Genomic DNA, 17,875 nt, shown 5'->3' on the forward strand with positions numbered 1-17,875 from the left:
CTCATTTTCTCTCTTACACTTCTGGGGTCGGGAGTCCACAGTGGATCCTTCTGGGGGTTCTAAGGGGAAAATATATTTCTTTGTCTTTTCTGACGTCTGCAGATGCCTTGTGTTCCTTCATCCGTGGCCCTCCCACTCCTTGAGTCACTCTGACCTCTGGCTTCTGTTGCCACGTCACCAACAGCAGGGCTGCGGTGGGCTGTGTGGCCACCTCCAAAGATACTCTCACCCTAATCCCTGGATCCTGTGACCGTAACTTTAGATGGCAAAAGGATGTCTTAGTCCAGTGGTCTCCAACCTTTTTGGCACTAGGGACCAGTTTCATGGAAGATAATTTTTCCACAGACCCGAGGGGAACGGGGATGTTTTGGGATGAAACTGTTCCACTTCAGATCATCAGGCATTAGATTCTCATAAGGAGCAGGCAACCTAGATCCCGCACATGTGCGGTTCACAATAGGGTTCATGCTCCAATGAGAATCTAAGGATCTGACAGGAGGTGGAGCTCAGGCAGCTCAGGCAGTAATGCTCGCTCACCTGCCGCTCACCTCTTGCTGTGTGGCCTAGTTCCTAACAGGCCACAGTTGGGTACCGGTCCACGGCCGGGGGGTTGGGGACCTCTGTCTTAGTCCATTCTGGCTGCTATAACAAAACACTGTAGATTGAGTGGCTTAGAAACAACAGAAATGTATTTCTCACAGTTCTGGAGCCTGGCAAGTCTAAGATCAAGGCACTGGCAGAGGCAGTGTCTGGAGAGGACCCCAATTCTGCTTTGCAGGCTAGTGACACACCTTCTCACTGTGTCCTCACATGGTGGAAGGGCCAGTGCAGTGCTCTGGGGCCCCCTGAATGAGGCTCTAATTCCATCCATGGGGTTCCACGCTTGTGACTTTGTCACCTCCCAGAGTCCTGGCTCCTAACACCATCACACTGGGAGTTTATGTTTCAGCACATGAATTCTGGGAGGACACAGACAGTGGGATCATAGCGAGGGTCTTTGCAGATGTGACTGAGTCAAGGATTCTGGGATGGGGAGATTATCCTGCGGAGGCCCTCCAGGCTGGGACAGGCAGGGCAATGCATTCTCCTTCGGAGCCTTCACAAGGATCCAGCCCTGCTGGCAACTTGATTGCAGCCCAGCGAGACTGATTTTTTATTTCTGAGCTTCAGATTGTAAGAAAATAAATTCCTATTGTTTTAAGCCACTAAACTGTGGTAATTTGTTACAGCAGCGAAAAGAAACCGGAACAGGTGGCCTCAGCCTTCCACATAGGAGGAACTTAGGGAGGCCGCTGAGGTTTTGGCCTGAAACTGCCAGTACTTACAAACGATTTTCACTGCGAATCTGTGTGATTTAGGGTGCTAGGGCTGTGTGTGTGTGAGATGAAGGTCCAGGGCTAATGCCCTCCCCAGTGCAATTGCCAACACCCACCCCCAGACGTTTGCACTTTCCTGCCAAGGCATATATTAAATCATAGCCATTGCTGAAAAGGCTCAATCCTTATCCTGGCTCTCACTCCACACCTACCTACATTTTTGAAAACTTTATTTCTTTAAACATTTACTTGTTCTTTTAATCAGTTATACATGCAGAGAATTTAAAGGCAAAACAGCAGCCCTTCCACAGGGATGTCCTACAGTTCCTTCTCCAGGGGCAAACGCTTTTAGTCTTTCAGCCAATTATTTTCATGTTTGCCTGGATATCTTAGAATAACATGTTCATGTTGCCACTTCTGATTTTTCACCTTGGGCATCGTCTGTTGGCTTCCTTCAGGGCAAGCTCCAGTTTTCTCTTCACCCTTGACCCACATTCTGTCCTCTGCTCTCTATCTGTCTCTTTGTGTGTCTCTTTCTTTTTTTCTTTCTTCTTCTTTTTTTTTTTTTTGAGATGGAGCTGTGCTCTCATTGCCCAGGCTGGAGTGCAGTGGCGCAATCTCGGCTCACTGCAACCTCCACCTCCTGGCTTCAAGCAATTCTCCTGCCTCATTCAACCTCCCAAGTAGCTGGGATTACAGACACATGCCACTACACCTGGCTAATTTTTGTATTTTTAGTAGAGACGGGGTTTCACCATGTTGGCCAGGCTGTCTTGAACTCCTGACCTCAGGTGATCTGCCTGCCTCAGGCTCCCAAAGTGCCAGGATTACTGGCATGAGTCACCATGCCCGGCCACTCTGTGTGTCTCTTTCTAACATATACACACACATGCACCCATACAGACACACACACACATCCCATCCCTCCATTTTCCCAGCAGCATCTCACCGTTTCACTAAGATGAATAGTTGGTGTTTACTATTCACAGCCAAGCCATTAGAATAATATTACTTGTCCTTACCTGAACAACTTTTTGTTTTCTCTGGAGTTAATTATGTTTTCATTTGCATTGTTTTTATGTGTTTATCACCACAACAAACCCAGCCTCTCCCATAATTGTATAAATGTCCTTACAAACCATTTGTCCGTTTCCTCTTCGTGAAGAGTGCACTCCTGACGCCATGGACCCTGCTCCAGGGAAGGAGGCTGTTGGGTGGTGGTCTTGGCTGGGGATGTCCCTGCCCCCCGCAGCCCCTCTGCTGCTGGCTGGGGCTGAGTGGTCCCCATTCTGCCCCCCAGGTTCCCTCTCTGCTGGTTGACCTGTTGGCTCTTTGGCGGCTCCTATTCTCCAGGAACCTCTTGAGAAAGGAAAGGATGCATAGGTGGTGACTTGGGCAGATCTTACAGTTCTGAAAATATCTTTCTTTTCTACAGTTTGGGCTTAGAGTTCCAGATTGGAGATCATTTCCCTTGGAATTTTGCGGGCACTGCTCCTTGGTTTCTGGCGTTTTTGTTTTTGTTTTTTTTTTGAGACAGACTCTCACTCTGTCGTTCAGGGATTTGGGCCATGATGGTGCAATCTTGACCTGCAGCCTCCACCTCCCAGAGTTCAAGCAATTCTCATGCCTCAGCCTCCCAAGTAGCTGGGATTACAGGGGCCCACCACCACGCCTGGCTAATTTTTTTGTATTTTTTTTTTTTTTAGGAGAGATAGGGATTTGCCATGTTGCCCAGGCTAGTCTCAAACTCCTGAGCTCAGGCGATCGCGTGCTTCAGCCTCTCAAAGTGCTGGGATTACAGGCGTGAGTCACCGTGCCTGGCTGGTTTCTGGCTTCTGAGGTTGTGGTTGAGAGGTCCCAGTATCTTCCTCGTTCCCAATCTATTGTGAAACCTCCTGGTTTTTCTCTGGAAACTGTAGGAGCTTGTGTTTGCACCCAGGGACCTGAATTGCCACAGGACGAGTCTCTGAGTGGGTCTCTTTGCACGCCGCCCACAGGGCATCACCGAGCCCTTTGATGCTGGAAAAAATGCCTCGGCTTTTCTTCCAGCTTCATCTTTCCTGTAACTTGCTCCTGGCCCCGCTTTTGTTCTCTGTCAGAGCTTTTCTCAAAACTGGGGTGCTCTTTGGCTGTCTGCTCTCACCTAAGAGAGAGATGGGAAAAAAACATGTATAAGCTGTGTGTGTGTGTCTGTGTGTGTGTGCGCGCGCATGTGTCTGTGTGTGTGTGTGTTGGGTAGGGGTAAAGTTGCCAGATTTAACAATGACAAAAATTACAGAAAGCCCAATTATATTTGGAATTTTTTTTAGTGTATGTTCTAAATATTGCATGGGGCATACTTATACTAAAAAATGATTTGTTGTTGATCTAAAATCCACATTTATCTGGGTCCTGTATTTGCCCTGGCCACCCTAGGTAGGGGTGATGTTCTGGGTGGGGTGTTAGAGCAGCGCCTGGGGCTGGAGGGCTGCGGATGTAGCCACATCTTTAGGTCTTTCTTTATTGGAGGCGCGAGTCTGACCCAGCCCTGCGGAGCCCACTGGATTGGAGGTGCGGGTCTGTGCACAGTGTGTGTAAGATCTGTTTACTCTGCTCACCCTGTCCGCTGACCCTCAGTGTCACCCTCTCCAGGGAATGAAACAGCTGATCTTCTGCTTGGACACAGTCAGGACAGAGCGAGCCTGAAGCGCCTTACACAGGCCTCTGACCACCTCTCCGCGTGGCCTCCTTCCTGACCTCCAGAGGCAGTGAAGCCACTCGCGCCTGCACCTCCCAGGCCTCCCGCAGGTAGCCGGGCCACTTCTGGGCCGCGTGGGCTCCTGGCTGAGGAGTCAGCTTTCTTGAATCTGCTGGGAGTTCCGCTTGTGCAACCCCGGCTGCCGCAGCCTCCCCAGGCTCTTTGTCTTTCTGGACTGATGCCATTGAAAGTCCCCTGCTGCTCCCTGCACTGGGCTTCTGGGGCGGGTGATTAAATGCTTTTGTTCCTTCCACCGTCTTCTGCAGGAGCCCACCCTGGTTTCATCCCTAAGCTGGCCTGCTCTTCCCAGAGTGTGTTTCGTCAGCTGCATCTCTGAACAGCAGTAACCGCAGCCGTGTTGAGGCCCTTCCCTCAGCCACCCTGGAGGTAGGACCCAGGTCCCCAGTTTTTACGTGAGAAAGTGGCTTCAGTGAGTCCGTGGCTTCAGTCACACCCCGAGGTCCCACAGTGAGGGAGTGGGTGCAGGGCCCCTGCACTTGACCTCTGACCTGCTGCCCCTCTGAGGGTCTCTGTTAGTTCGCTCTGGTTGGAGCAGTCGGTTCTCTTCAGTTTCTGCTAACAGAGCTGGGTGGGCCTGCCCGGTGCCGGCTTTGCGGCTTGCTTGCTGGGGCAGGTGGTGGAGAGTGAGCACCCATTTAACCTACTAGAAAGGGGTCTCTGGAGGTGGGCGCCTCAGGGAGCGGAGAGAGGCAGGGGCTGTGCCCGCCCTCCACCTCCCGGCCACCCCAGGACCTTCTCTGCCACGGCCTGCTGAAGTGGGGGTCAGCACAGAAGATTCCGGAAGGTCTCCTCACTTGGCTGCCCTCCTTTGGGTGTTTTTTCATCTTGATTTCTTTTGGGAGGAGCCTAGATACTTTTACTTTTTAAATAAGCCTTGTATCTTCTCACTCTTTAAACACCACAAAATGGGTGGCATTATTAAAATACAAAAAACCTCTGCAAACTATAACTTTCCTGTGCACAACGGAGAAGACCGATTTTAAAAGTGGAGCAGGTGTTTTTTATGTTGTGCACACTTAGTATAAGCAAACTGAGCAATCTGAATAAGCCCGAGTGCCCCTTTGCTCCCATATTTGTGTCTAATGCTGACAGTTTTGTGGAAAAGCTGTTTTTACGATTCTGAAGTACCTACACCCCTCCCTTGTGTAAAATGTAATCACATCTTATTGCATCCGGCATTAACACTCATAGTTTATTGAGGAGTGTTCTCTGGGGCTTGCTGAGCATGGGGTTGTGAAGTGATGCCTGGGTGCCTGGGAGGAGGTGATGTGTAAGTCCAGACACTGTACGCAGGGAATGAAACATTCCCCCGAATTCCGGGAACACACCGGCTCCCAGCCTCAAGGTTCCCATCTGGAGGGTCTCACCTCCCAAGGTAACAGCATCGTTTTCCCAGCTTGAAGAGTGAGATGTGGGACATGGAGCTGGCCTTTCCTGTCCCTCCCGCTGTGGGAGGCATCCATGGAGGTGTGTGCGAGCTGCTCCCGGAGCTCCTGGGATCAGGCCCCGGGGGATGTGCTCAGGCCCAGTGGGGGCAGGTCTGCAGGGCCACATTCAGACATGACAGCACTGGGAAGGGCCACACCATGCATGGCCCCAGGGGGCAGAACACCCCCAAGAGGCCACCAGGGGTTGGCTGGCAGATGGTTCCACACTCCATTCTCATCAGCACCTCTCAGGGGTGGGCTGGGCCCTGGGAGTGGCTCTTGCAGGGAGGAGGGCCTCTGGCACACTGTGAGGGACAAACAGTGAAGTGGCTGCACCTGCAACATCAGACCGGCCCTCCAGAAGAGTGGCCAGGACCCCTGCCCGGTGTCCAGCGGCAGTGGTGAGGGCAGGCCTGGGTGTCCAGGAGCAGGAGACGTGGGACAGAGGAGCCCTCAACGAGACCCGTGTTCTCTTGTGTTCGAGCAAGACCCCAGGCAGCGGCTTGGAGGTCGGTGAAGCTGGGCAGTCGCTTCTGTCCAGAGCTGGGAGACATAGGGGGGTCCTCTGTGGATTGGGAGTGTGACGGCCCTGTCTGGAGCTGGGAGGCGGGGGGCCCCTCTGAGGGTCGGGAGTGTAATGACCCTGTCTGGAACTGGGCAGCCCCCGATCCCTGGCACTTCTGGGCTTAGAGGACGCCTTGGCTGCTTCAGGGGTTGGCCTCAACTACGCTTCTGGCCGTACTGGGAGCGAGGCAGTGTTGCGGGGCTGGCTCAGGAGCCCTGCCTGATGTGCTGTGATCATCTTGAGGACAGTCTCCTCAGCCAGGTTGGTGGTCACCCTGTTTGGGTGTTGGGTGCCAGGTGCTGGACTCCACTGGGCAGCACAGGGGACACAGCTTCTAGGTCCAGGCTGCTGCTCGCAAGTGAGGCGGCTAGAATGGCGGCCCCGAGAGTGATGTGTATCCAGAGTGTGAGGATGTGACCTCATGGGCAAAAGGGTCTGCAAGATAAAATTAAGGATCTTAAGATAATCTTGAATGAAGGTGAGCCCTGAATCCAATGGCAAATGTCCTTGTAAGAGACAGAAGAGGACAGACACAAACACGAGGAGAAGGCGATGTGAAGACAATGCCGGGTGTGGGAAAGATGGGGCCACATCCAGGAGTGCTGGCAGCACCCGGGAGCTCCCCGGGAGGGCGCACCCTGTCCACAGCTGTGCTCTCACCTGCAAACCTGCAGTCATCCCCAGGCCAGGGACCACTTCTGGGGAACCCAATTCACAACAGGCTGTAACTGGGCTTAGGGCTGGAACCACGCTGCGGAAGGTAGGGTGGGCTTCTGACCACTGGCTGAAGGAGTCTGCCTGACGGTTGGGCGAGGCCCATCGTTCTACTGATGCACAGATGCCCATCCCTGCCTTGTGCCAAGCGCTGCACTTTCGCGTCTGGAGCTGCTCCCACCCCACTGTGGCTGCTGGTGGGGGCAGTGAAGGTGCTGGAGGAGAACCAGCACCCGGTGAGGGATGATGTCATTGCAAGGTTTCATGTGGGCAGAGACTTGTTTTTTTTTTCCAATCTACCACACATTTTGCTCACTCTTTTACTTTCAGCGTTTCTGAGTTTTTTTGTTTGTTTTGTTTTAGGGCAGGAATCAGCAGTGTTTTCTGTAAAGGGACAGATAGTGAATATTCTAGGCCTTGTGAGCCATTCGGCCCTTGACACACATACTCAACACTGCTGTATTGTGAGAAAGCCACAGTGGGTGTGGCTGTGTTCCAGTGAAACTTTATTTACACAAGCAGGAAGTGAGGCTGGATTTGGACCAAAGGCAGTTTGCTGAGCCTTGTTTAAGGGCTGTAATTTTTATTTTTATTTTTATTTCTTTTATTTAGTTTTTTGAGACAGAGTCACCCAGGCTGGCGTGCAGTGGTGCGATCTCAGCTCACTGCAACCTCTGCCTCCCTGGTTCAAGCGATTCTTCTGCCTCAGCCTCCCTAGTAGCTGAGATTACAGGTGCCCACCACCACACCTGTCTAATTTTTGTAGTTTTAGTAGAGATGGGGTTTCACTGTGTTGGCCAGGCTAGTCTTGAACTCCTGACCTCAGGTGATCTGCCCACCTCAGCCTCCCAAAGCGCTGGGATTACAGGCGTGAGCCACCACGCCCGGCAGGGGCTGTAATTTTTAAATCACAGTACTGATTTTCAAGAAGGTTGAATCTGAGTGATTTTTTTCTTGAAAAAGTTTAGTGTGGCAGATTAAAGATGGCCTCAAAGTCTTTGACATTCCTTCTATAAGGAGGTGGGGTCAACTCCCAGCTCCCCACAAATCTGGAAAGGTTCTATGACTTTAAAAAAATAATGGCTTTATTGAGATATAATTCACATACATATGTCTAAGCTGCTATCTCATACAACTTAGCCTGCTGTGGTCTGAATGTCTGTCTGTCCCCGAAATTAGTATATTGAAAACCTAATCACCAAGGTAATGGTGTTAGGGGTGGAGTCTTTGGGAGGTGATTAGGTGAATGGGACTAGTACCCCTTTAAAAGAGGCCCCAAAGAGCTTCTTCTTCCTCTTTTCCACCATGTGGGGGCTCAGCTAGAAGGTGCCATGTATCAACCAGAAAGTGGGCCCCTAGCAGACACTGAGTTTACCAGTGCCTTGATTTTGGACTTCCCAGAGCTGTAAGAAATAAATTTCTGTTGTTTTCAAGCTACCCAGTTGTTGGTATTTTGGTATAGCAGCTTGAACAGACTAAGATGCACCCCTTTAAATAATATAATTACGTGTTTTTTGTACATTTACAGAGTTGTGCAACTGTCATCATGGTTCATTTTGAAACATTTTGATCCTCCTTATGAGAGACAGGACTAGCTGGATTTCCTAGGCCAACTAAGAATCCCTAAGCATAGCTGGGAAGGTGACCTTTAAACGCAGGGCTTGCAACTTAGCTCACACTTGACCAATCAGGTAGTAAAGAGAGCTCACTAAAATGCTAATTAGGCAAAAACAGGAGGTAAAGAAATAGCCAGTCATCTATTGCCTGAAAGCACAGGGGGCGGGACAATGATTGGGATATAAACTCATGCATTCAAGCAGGCAACGGCAGCCTGCTTTGGGTCCCCACCCTTTGTATGAGAGCTCTGTTTTCACTCTATTAAGTCTTGCAACTGCACTCTCTTCTGGTCCGTGTTTGTTACGGCTCGAGCTGAGCTTTCGCTCGCTGGCCATCACTGCTGTTTGCCGCCTTTGCAGACCCGCTGCTGACTTCCACCCCTCTGGATCCAGCAGGGTGTCCGCTGTGCTTCTGACCCAGCGAGGCACCCATTGCCGCTCCTGATCGGGCTAAAGGCTTATCATTGTTCCTATACGGCTAAGTGCCTAGGTTTGTCCTAATCGAGCTGAACACTAGTCACTGGGTTCCATGGTTCTCTTCCGTGACCCACGGCTTCTGATAGAGCTATAACACTTACCACATGGTCCAAGATTCCATTCCTTGGAATCCGTGAGGCCAAGAACTCCAGGTTAGCGAACAAGAGGCTTGCCACCATCTTGGAAGCAGCCCGCCACCATCTTGGGAGCTCTAAGAACAAGGACCACCCCCACCCCCAACACTTAGTTACCACCTCCTTAGCTTCACCCTTCCCCATGGACCTAGGCAACCACGAATTTACTTTCTGTCTCCATAGATTTCCCTGTTTTGAACCTTTTATATGAATGAAATTATGTAATATACAGACTTCTGTGTCTGGCTTTTTCCACTCAGTATAATGTGTTCAAGGTTCATCCATGTTGTAGTATGTATCAATACTTCATTCTTTTTTATGGTGGAATAATACTCCATTGTATGGACAGACCACATTTGGTTTATCCATTTGTCAGTTGATGAACATTTGGATTTCTAGAAATCCTTGTGGGTGTGAAGTGGTATCTCCTTGTGGTTTTGATTTGTGTTTCCCTGACAAGTGATACCGAATATCTGTTCATGTGCTTATGGGCTATTTGTATCTCTGGTTTGGAGAAATGTCTATTTAATCTTCTTAACTTATTTTAAAATTGGGTTATTTGTCTTTATTACTGAGTTAGAAGGGTATGTATTCTGAATACAAGTCTTTTATCAGACGTGTTATTTGTAAGTATTTTCTCCAGTTCACTGAGTTATTTTTACTTTCTTAATAGTGTCCTTTGAAGCACAAAAGGTATCATTTTTGATGATACGAGGGAGAAAACATTAAGTCTTTCACAATCAAGTACAAACTTAGCTGTAAGTTTTTTATAGATGCACTTTATTAAGTGAGGAAGTTCTCTTCTGCTTTCTAGTTTGTTGAGTTTTATTTTTAATCATGAAAATGTGTTGAATTTTGTCAAAAGCTTTTTCTGGTTCTATTGAGAATAATATATGACTTTTGTTTTTTATTTTATTGATATGATGTATTATATTCATTTATTTTCAGATGTTGAAACAAGCTTGCATTTCTGGGACGAATCCCACTTGGCCATGGGTGTGTGTATAACGCTTTTTATACGTTGCAGATTTAGTTTGCTAGTATGTTGCTGAGAATTTTTTTGTTTATATTTGTATGAGATATTGGTCTGTAGTTTTCTTTTCTTATAATGTCTTTTCTGGTTTTGGCATCAGGGTAATAGTGACCTCATAAAATGAGTTAAGAAATGTTCCTGTGGTTTTTCTATTTTTTGGAAGAGTCGTGAAGAATTCGTATTAATTTTTTAAATGTTTGGCAAAATTCAGTGATAAAGCTTGGGTGGGCCTGGACTTTTCTTTCTGGGTAATTTTTGCATTACTAGTTCCATCTCTTCACTTGTTACAGGTCTATTCATGTTGTTTTCTTGAGTCAGCTCCAGCAGTTTGTGTCTTCCCAGGGATTTGTCCATTTCATCTAAGTTATACAATTTGTTGGTATGTAATTGTTCATGGTGTTCCTTTACAACACTTTCTATTTCTTCAGGGTTGTTAGTTATGTCCCCATTTTCATTTCTGATTCTAGTCATTTGAGTCATTCCTCTTTTTTCTTAGTCAGTCTAGCTAAAGGTTGGTCAGCTTTATTGACCTTTTCAAAGAACCAGCTTTTGGGTTTCATTGGTTTTCCCCATTGGTTTTTCTATTCCCTGTTTCTCTTATTTCTGCTTTAATCTTTATTATTTCCTTGCTTCTGCTTGTTTTCAGTTGGGTTGGCTCTTATTTTTCTTATTTTCTTGGGGATTATCTACCACTGGGGTTTGCAAGTGGAAGGTTAGGTTATTGATTTCAGATCTTTGTTCTTTTTCTAGCATTTATAGCTAGACATTTCCCTCTAAGTACTGCTTTAGCTGTATCCCATAAGTTTTGGTATGTTGTGTTTTTGTTTCACTCACTTCAAAGTATTTTCTAGTTTCCCTTCTGATTTTTTCTTTGACCCATTGGTTATTTAGGAGTGCATCGTTTATTTTCTTCAGTTGGTTTCCTCTAGAGCATTGCAGCCTTTCCTGACTTCTGAGTGACTTTTTTCTTGTAAAAGGTAAGTGTGGCAGATTAAAGATGGCCACAACTTCTTTGACAGTCCTCTCTTCAAGAGTTGGGGTCTATGGTTCCCTTCCCTCAGAATTTAGACAGGCTCTATGACTGTTTTGATCAATGGAATGCAGGATACTTGATACTGCATGACTTCTAAGGCTAGATTGAAGAAACTTTGGTGCTTTTGCTTTGGTATCTTGGTGCTCACTTGAAAGGGGATGAGGGTAGGCAGCCATTATGTGAGAAGTCCAACTACCTTGAGGCCACAATTCTATGATGAACCCAAGATAGCCATGTCAAGAAGCCACTTGGAGGAAGAGAGAGAGAGAGAGGAAGAGGGAAAGAGAGGGAGAGGGAGAGAAAGTGCTGTCCAGCTCCTAGCTTTTCCACCCATACCATCCCAGGTGCTAGAATCACTACTAGACTGGCAGTAAAATAAGTCACCTTGGTAATTTCTCTCACATCAAAGCTCTTGCTTCATCTAAACATCCATCCAGAGCTACAGGACTGGGAGACTCGTTGAGAAAGAACTGCATTGTTGGAGGTTCAGGAAGGACTGATGTAAACCAGTAAACTGTTTCCCCAGAATCCTGCTGGATATCATGGAATTAAATACCCTCATAGACTCAGAAGGTTTAAATGGGAACATAAACAGTTCATCCTACATATTTGATGAGATAATGGTTAGCTGCTTTTAAAAATGCACCAAATCTACAGAGGTTACTGAGAATCCCCAGAGGATGCCATGTCAAGAAGAATCAAGGCCCACACATGTGGCACCAGTTGAGCTGTCCCTGCTATCTCCTATTTCAGCAGAGTGAGACTGCCAACGTGGTAGGGCAGAGAGAAGCTTTCCTGTCTGTGCCTGCCCTGACTCCTAACCTGCAGAATTGTGAGCATAAATAAAATGGCTTTTATATTGCAAAGTTTTAAGGTGGTTTGTTACCCAGCAAATAGAAACTGGAATAGTGTATTTGTCCCATTTATATTTATTGTTATAATTATCAATTGACTTCAATTTCAGGTGCTTCAGTTTCTTCATGTGTAAAATGGAAATAAGGCTATTCAATTTAAGGATTAGGTAAGATAATATATATACAGTACTTAACATGTATTTATATGATTATATAAACATATTTATATAACTATATGTGCTTTGTGTATATAAATAAACATATATACATATATAAGGTACTTACAAAATTAGCCAGATGAAAAAGATACCTACATGTCTAAATTTTAAAATGCTTTCTTTCATTTACTTGAGAATATGGGAACAATTTTTGTCTCAACTTTTATTTAATATATTACCATTTTTTGAAATGCTCTCTTTATCTGCTTTTTTACTTTGCTGTATTTTCATTTTGAAGTTTTGTATAGCTTAAGGTGCTGGGATTCTTTTATTTGCCCATCTTGGAGTAATGGGAGTTTCATATGGGTTTTCCATTTGCCCCAAACCAGAGAGAGCAAAAGTCCTTGTCCTGTATGCCTGGGCCCCGCGACTGCTTTTAGTTCAGACTTTGTTCTCTGTGCACCCCTACAGCGGGTTTTCTCCAGAGTATCTGTCATGGGCTGGCGGTTTTTGGTGATTTCAGCATCCTTGACCTTGTCTTTGTCTTTATTTTTGGTAGTAGCGGATAAGAGGGAGTATGTTCTGCGGTGCGATTTGTGTAAGAATGTATGACATGTTGGTAAGTGTGCAGTATTATGCCATTTTTCTTTCTTTCTTTCACCATCCAGGGTGAAATAAAACCCTGCCTCAGTCCTGGAATTTACCAGAGCTCATTAATGGGAAATCTCCTTGGTCCCTTTGAGGGGCAGCTGTGTCTGTTGGCTCAAGCGACGGCACTTCTCTCACATCAAAGCTCTTGCTTCATCTAAGCGTCCGCCCTGCTACGGGGGTGGGAGGCTCATCGGGAAAGAATTCTCGTTTTGTCTGAGGTTCGGGAAGGACTGACGTGAATCAATAGACTGTTTCCTCAGAATTCTGCAGAATTTCAGTGGTTTTCACAGAATTAAATACCATCTTAGACTCAGGGGGTTTAAATGGAAACATACACACTTCGTCCGATGTACTTGATGGGATAATGGTTAGCTCCTTTTAAAAATGCACCAAACCTACAGAAGCTACTGAGAATCCAGCAGGGGTCATCTCAGTTCCTGGAGAGGGGAGGTGGGAAGCTTGTTTTAATTAGACTTGGACTTGCTGTCATATACATGTCTGCATCTGATTTTCACTCTGAGCACTTCCGCCTCCTCAGGCAAACGGAGGGTCGGAACGCTTGATGTGAGAACACATTTCACACACACGCTGGTGTATTTACTTACACAGACACGCACTGCACACACACGCAGACCTACATGCTGTCCTGGGCTCGTCATGTGGGGGGCACATTGCAGCTTCTCCTCCCACTCTGCTCTTTGTGGAGAGCTGGGTCGTCATGCTATTTATTTTTACACGGAGGAATTCATCAATCAAACGTCCAACTTTGAGATCTGGCCTATCAGGAACTATTCCTACAATGCCAACTCAGCACTTTCATCTCCACCCTTGGCCTCGTTGTGCTATTTAGAAAAAGATCCTGTAGCCTTTCTTATCCAGAGCAAGCAAAGGAGAAGTCAGGGTGTTCTTACCGTCCTGCAGGGGCCCTGCTGCTTGGGGGTTGGATCTGCTCTCTGGAGGTGCCCCCTCACCCCCTCCCACCCAGGGATTCTGCACTGGCCATGGTGGTTGGGCCACTGAACCTGGAGGTTCTTGGGGATTATCTACCACTGGAGTCTGTGTTCAGTTTTCAGTGCTGGGTCCCTGGTGACCTGTTGAAAATCAGAGAGCCCCTCCCTGCAGGTTTGTGCACACACTTCCTCACACATGCATGCACACACTACTTCTGGTACATGGGCAGTGCTGGTCTGGCCTTGCTGTTAAAGTGGAGAAGTCAAGGCCCAGGGTGGGTAAGTCAATCTCTTGGTGCTTAGTGATGTGGTCTGGACTGGAAGCCAGCTGGCCAGGCACCTGTACACCCTGCCTTTTGCACACTGGGGCTGCCGTCTCTTAGCCCTGGCTTTCCTTCTTAGCTTGAATAATTCTTTACTTGCTGCCGTTTCAAGAGGCCTGGCTTGGCACCCAGTGAGGGTCAGCTGGGCCCCTGGCAACAGCTTGTGGGGAGGCTATACTCAGGCCAGGTATGACTGGTCCCAGGGGTCCCACCCACCCCACCTCACAGAACTCCCAGTCACCTGTGGCCATGCCATCTGGGGGCCCAGCCACCGGCAACCTTGGGCCCCAGAGGCGACCCCAGCAGTAGGCACTGCTCTCCCTGTGGGCCTCCTCCTTGGAGCCTGCTGTCTCTCAGTGGAGCTCACAGGGAGATGCACAATTTTAGGCTCTTCTTGGGGGTGAGGCTGTGTATCTGGCAGTCACATGGCCTCCTTTAATTCTCATCATAACCACTTGGGGAAATTCAGACTCTGAAAAGCTAAATGATATGGCCAGGTTGGTACAAGTCTAAGTAATATAGCCAGGCCTGGGGCTCCAGAACACTTGTTCCCCCTTCTCTATTCTGTGTTTGAAAAGACACAAAGCGGGAGTTTGCGTCACATCGCCCTGTGCCCTGACCACAGGGGGAGAAGGGAGGCAGGGTCTCCTTGCCCTGACTCCCAGAGGGAGGTGGAGGGAAGCTTGCCATTCCCCTGAACTTCCTAGCCTGCACAACCATGGGCTAAAGAAACCTCTTTTTTTAAGAATTAAATTACCCAGCCTCAGGTATTCTTTTCTAGCAACACTCAACAGACCATATAGATGGGAAGGCCAGTTACAATGGAAACAAACAAACAAGCAAACAAAAGAAGCAAATAGCTTTCTACTAGCAAAACTGTCTGTAAATGAGATGGGCTGACTCAGAGAGTTGCGTGTTCTCTGTCACAGGAAGACTATTTGAGAGGATAGGGTGGCAGCAGGGCTTTAAGTGCAGGGTAGATAGTGGCGATGATGAGAGTGATGATGGTTCTGGTGGTGATGGTGATGGTGGTGATAGTGGTGGCGGTGATGGTGGTGGTGATGTGGTGGTGATGGTGACAGTGATGGTGATGGTGATTATGGTGGTGATGGTGGTGATGGTGGTGGTAATGATGAACTTAAACATTCTTAACATCCTTAGTGTTCGTGTTATTGTAACAATGAACAAAGCATTCCTTTCCATACCCAACTGATACTTGCATCAGCCCTCTGTGGGTGTGGTCAAGTGTTTTAACACCCAGCAGAGTGAATGAGGCTGAAAGATATGGTCATTGCTGTACCAGAGACAGAGCTTACACTTGGCTCAGGCCTTTCACTCCCAGCCCAGGGCTTTGTCCTCCTTGATCTGAGAGTGGCAGCACCTTGTGCAAACCAAAGGCATCTGGACAGGCATTTTCTGTGGATCCCACCACACAAGCCTGTGGCTCAGGAAAATGTAGCCACAGCCTGCACCCTCAGGCCTGGGACAGTGTGGGGTGAGGAGCAGGTTTGCAGGACCGAGGTGTAGGCAAGAGTGTTTCTGTGGTGGGAGCCTATGGTCGTGTGTCTTGAGACCTTCCCCTCCCGCAGCAGCAGCAGGGGGACAGGTGACTGTGTTTCCCCACGATGGGACACGCCAGTCTCCAGGACCTTATCCTGGCATTCTGCGGACCTTTCCACTTTGCAGCCTGACCCTCAAGTGTGGAGGCTGCCCTGGGTCCCTCCATCCCCAGGCCTCGCTTCCCTGCATTTGCTGTGGCCTCCTCCCCTGCCTCTGGCCCAGACAGTGCTCCTGACGTCTGATACTGGCTGGCTGTATCCGCCTGCCCTCTGCCTGGTCATTCCTGCCACCTGTTTCAGTCATGGCACACTAAGTGCCCCCAAAGCAGAGCCCCTCCCAAATAGCGCTCGTGTTCCTTCCAGGCACCTTGTCTGGAGGGGCCTGCATGTCACCACCTGCTCAGGGGTGTGCAGTCCCAGGTCCTGGTGACTGTTCTTCTCTCTTCTTCTCAGAGCTGCCTCCCTCTCCTCTTCGGCTGTGGCCCCCCTCCCGTTTTGGGGTACAGCAGCCTGTGCACTAGCTGCTGCCTGCAGCCTCCCAGCTGGCCGGTCAGCCTCTCACACTTTGCAGGTGGGTCCCCTCCTTACTGTCTACCCTGCCTGGCTCCTGAGCTCTCAGGGGGATGCACAGTCCCGTTTAGTAAATCTTCTTTTCTGTCTCTTTGAGGTTTTTGCTCTAGCCACACGGGCTCCTGAGTGGTCCCCAAATGTCCTCAATCTCTTGTGTCTCCAGGTACCCCCAGGCTTCATCCTTTACCTGGACCGGTCTTCCTTGTTCCTTCACTTGAGAAACTCCCTCCATTCTTTGGGCTCAGGGTGGGTGTCAGCCGGGGAAGCTGCCATCCTGACGCCCATTCCTGTCTGGTGGGACACCCTGATGTCCTTCCATCAGGGTCTCTGTCACAGCCCTTGTTACACCAATTACAATTGAGGTCGGGGTGGAATCCATTTATTGTCTGGCATGGAGCAGGCAGTCAGGGTGCTTATGGGGTGTGTGAATACAGGAGGGAGGGAATGAAGAATGAATGGAACGGGCCCCGGTCACATGGCTCCTCATGGCAGTGCTGGGATTTTCATCACTCAGCAAGTGTCTGCTGCGTCCCCATCTGGGCCCAGCCCTGAATTCAGAGCCAGTGCCACAGAGGCCAACCAGGCAAGCAGAGGTTCAGCCTGTCCGGGACATGCAGGCAACTGGAACGCAGGCCTGCGGACATCTAGTTCAGTGCTCTTCCTGACATGCTGCAGGGGGGTGGGGGACTGACAGTCTGCGGGGGACGCTGCACCTTCAGCTTGAGTGAAGTGCAGTCGAGGGCCCAGCAGCCCTGGTGACTGGTTGCACTGTGCTCCGATCCTTCGGGGACCCCGAGGGCTCTCCATTATCAATCTCTTGTCTCTAAGCGGCCACCACCGTGGCAAGGAGGAAGACAGTGGGCCAGCTCCACCTGCATGAGGTGAGGCCTGCGGGAACGGGAGAGGGAGCTGCTGAGCGGCTCTTAGAGGGCTCCTGGGCTCGGTCCCTGCCTTGCTCCCATCAAAGGGATGGCTCTGCAGTGACGGCACAGAGCATCAGACACATGCCGGCCCAGCAGGGCCAAGCCCGCGCGCTATTAAGCAACAGCACCAGATCCCTTTGTTTCTCCGCTTCTTCCAAAGTGGCAAAAGATCAAGGCCCTGAGCTTGAAATAACAAAAGGGAAATAGCTTGCAGACTGCGCATCTGGAGGCCAGAAGGGGTTTAATAGCCGTGCTCAGGAGGGAGAGGGGAGGGGGCTGGATGCCGATTCATAAACTCTTCTCTCTGGCTCCCCAACCTGCTCTGCTCAGGCTCCCCGCACCCATCCCTGGCCCCGCAGCCATCCCTGGCCCCGCGGCAGGCTCCCCCTTCATCATTCGCAGGGCAGGTGGTATACCTTGCCCATTAGCATGGGCACAGGCTGTCTGGGTCTCTCTGCAGGTTCCCCATCCCTGCCAGTGCCCCGGTCCCCCTTGCTCCTCTCGGCCCCTTGCTCCTCTCGGAGTCCTTGAGTTCCCGGGTTAATGAGGATCTACTGCAGGGTCGTGGGAGTCTGGCCGGTGACATGTGCAGACACATGTCTGTAATTACTCGGGGCTGAGGAAAGCCAGCCCCCAGAGCTCTGTGGCCTTCCCCATAGACAGAACTGAGCCGGGCGGGCCTCCTGGGGGAGGAGAGCCATGCAGGGCATCACAGCACACACAGCCATGGTCAGAGGCCTGACCTCAGAGGCAGAGGCCTCTCATTCTCCTGTGGGTCCCCCGGTCTCTGACCTTTGGGGGTGTTTGCAGTGAG

General features: G+C 49.3%; 1 protein-coding gene across 3 annotated transcripts in view; it reads left to right on the forward strand.

The window, feature by feature from the left end:
* Positions 1–17,875, forward strand: part of ASB1 (ankyrin repeat and SOCS box containing 1) — a 104,549-nt gene that overhangs the window by 82,402 nt on the left and 4,272 nt on the right. For 2 of the 3 annotated variants that reach the window (XM_021924215.2, XM_021924218.2), the window contains 2 exons: positions 3,948–4,103; positions 4,320–6,176. The exons of the other annotated variant lie outside the window; for it this stretch is intronic. The gene's annotated coding sequence lies outside the window, so the exon portion shown is untranslated. Of the gene's footprint in view, positions 1–3,947; positions 4,104–4,319; positions 6,177–17,875 lie in introns of those variants that run through there. 3 annotated transcript variants of the gene reach the window in all.

This window comes from Papio anubis, chromosome 10 (genome assembly GCF_008728515.1).
Source record: "Papio anubis isolate 15944 chromosome 10, Panubis1.0, whole genome shotgun sequence".
Classification (NCBI taxonomy): domain Eukaryota; kingdom Metazoa; phylum Chordata; class Mammalia; order Primates; family Cercopithecidae; genus Papio; species Papio anubis.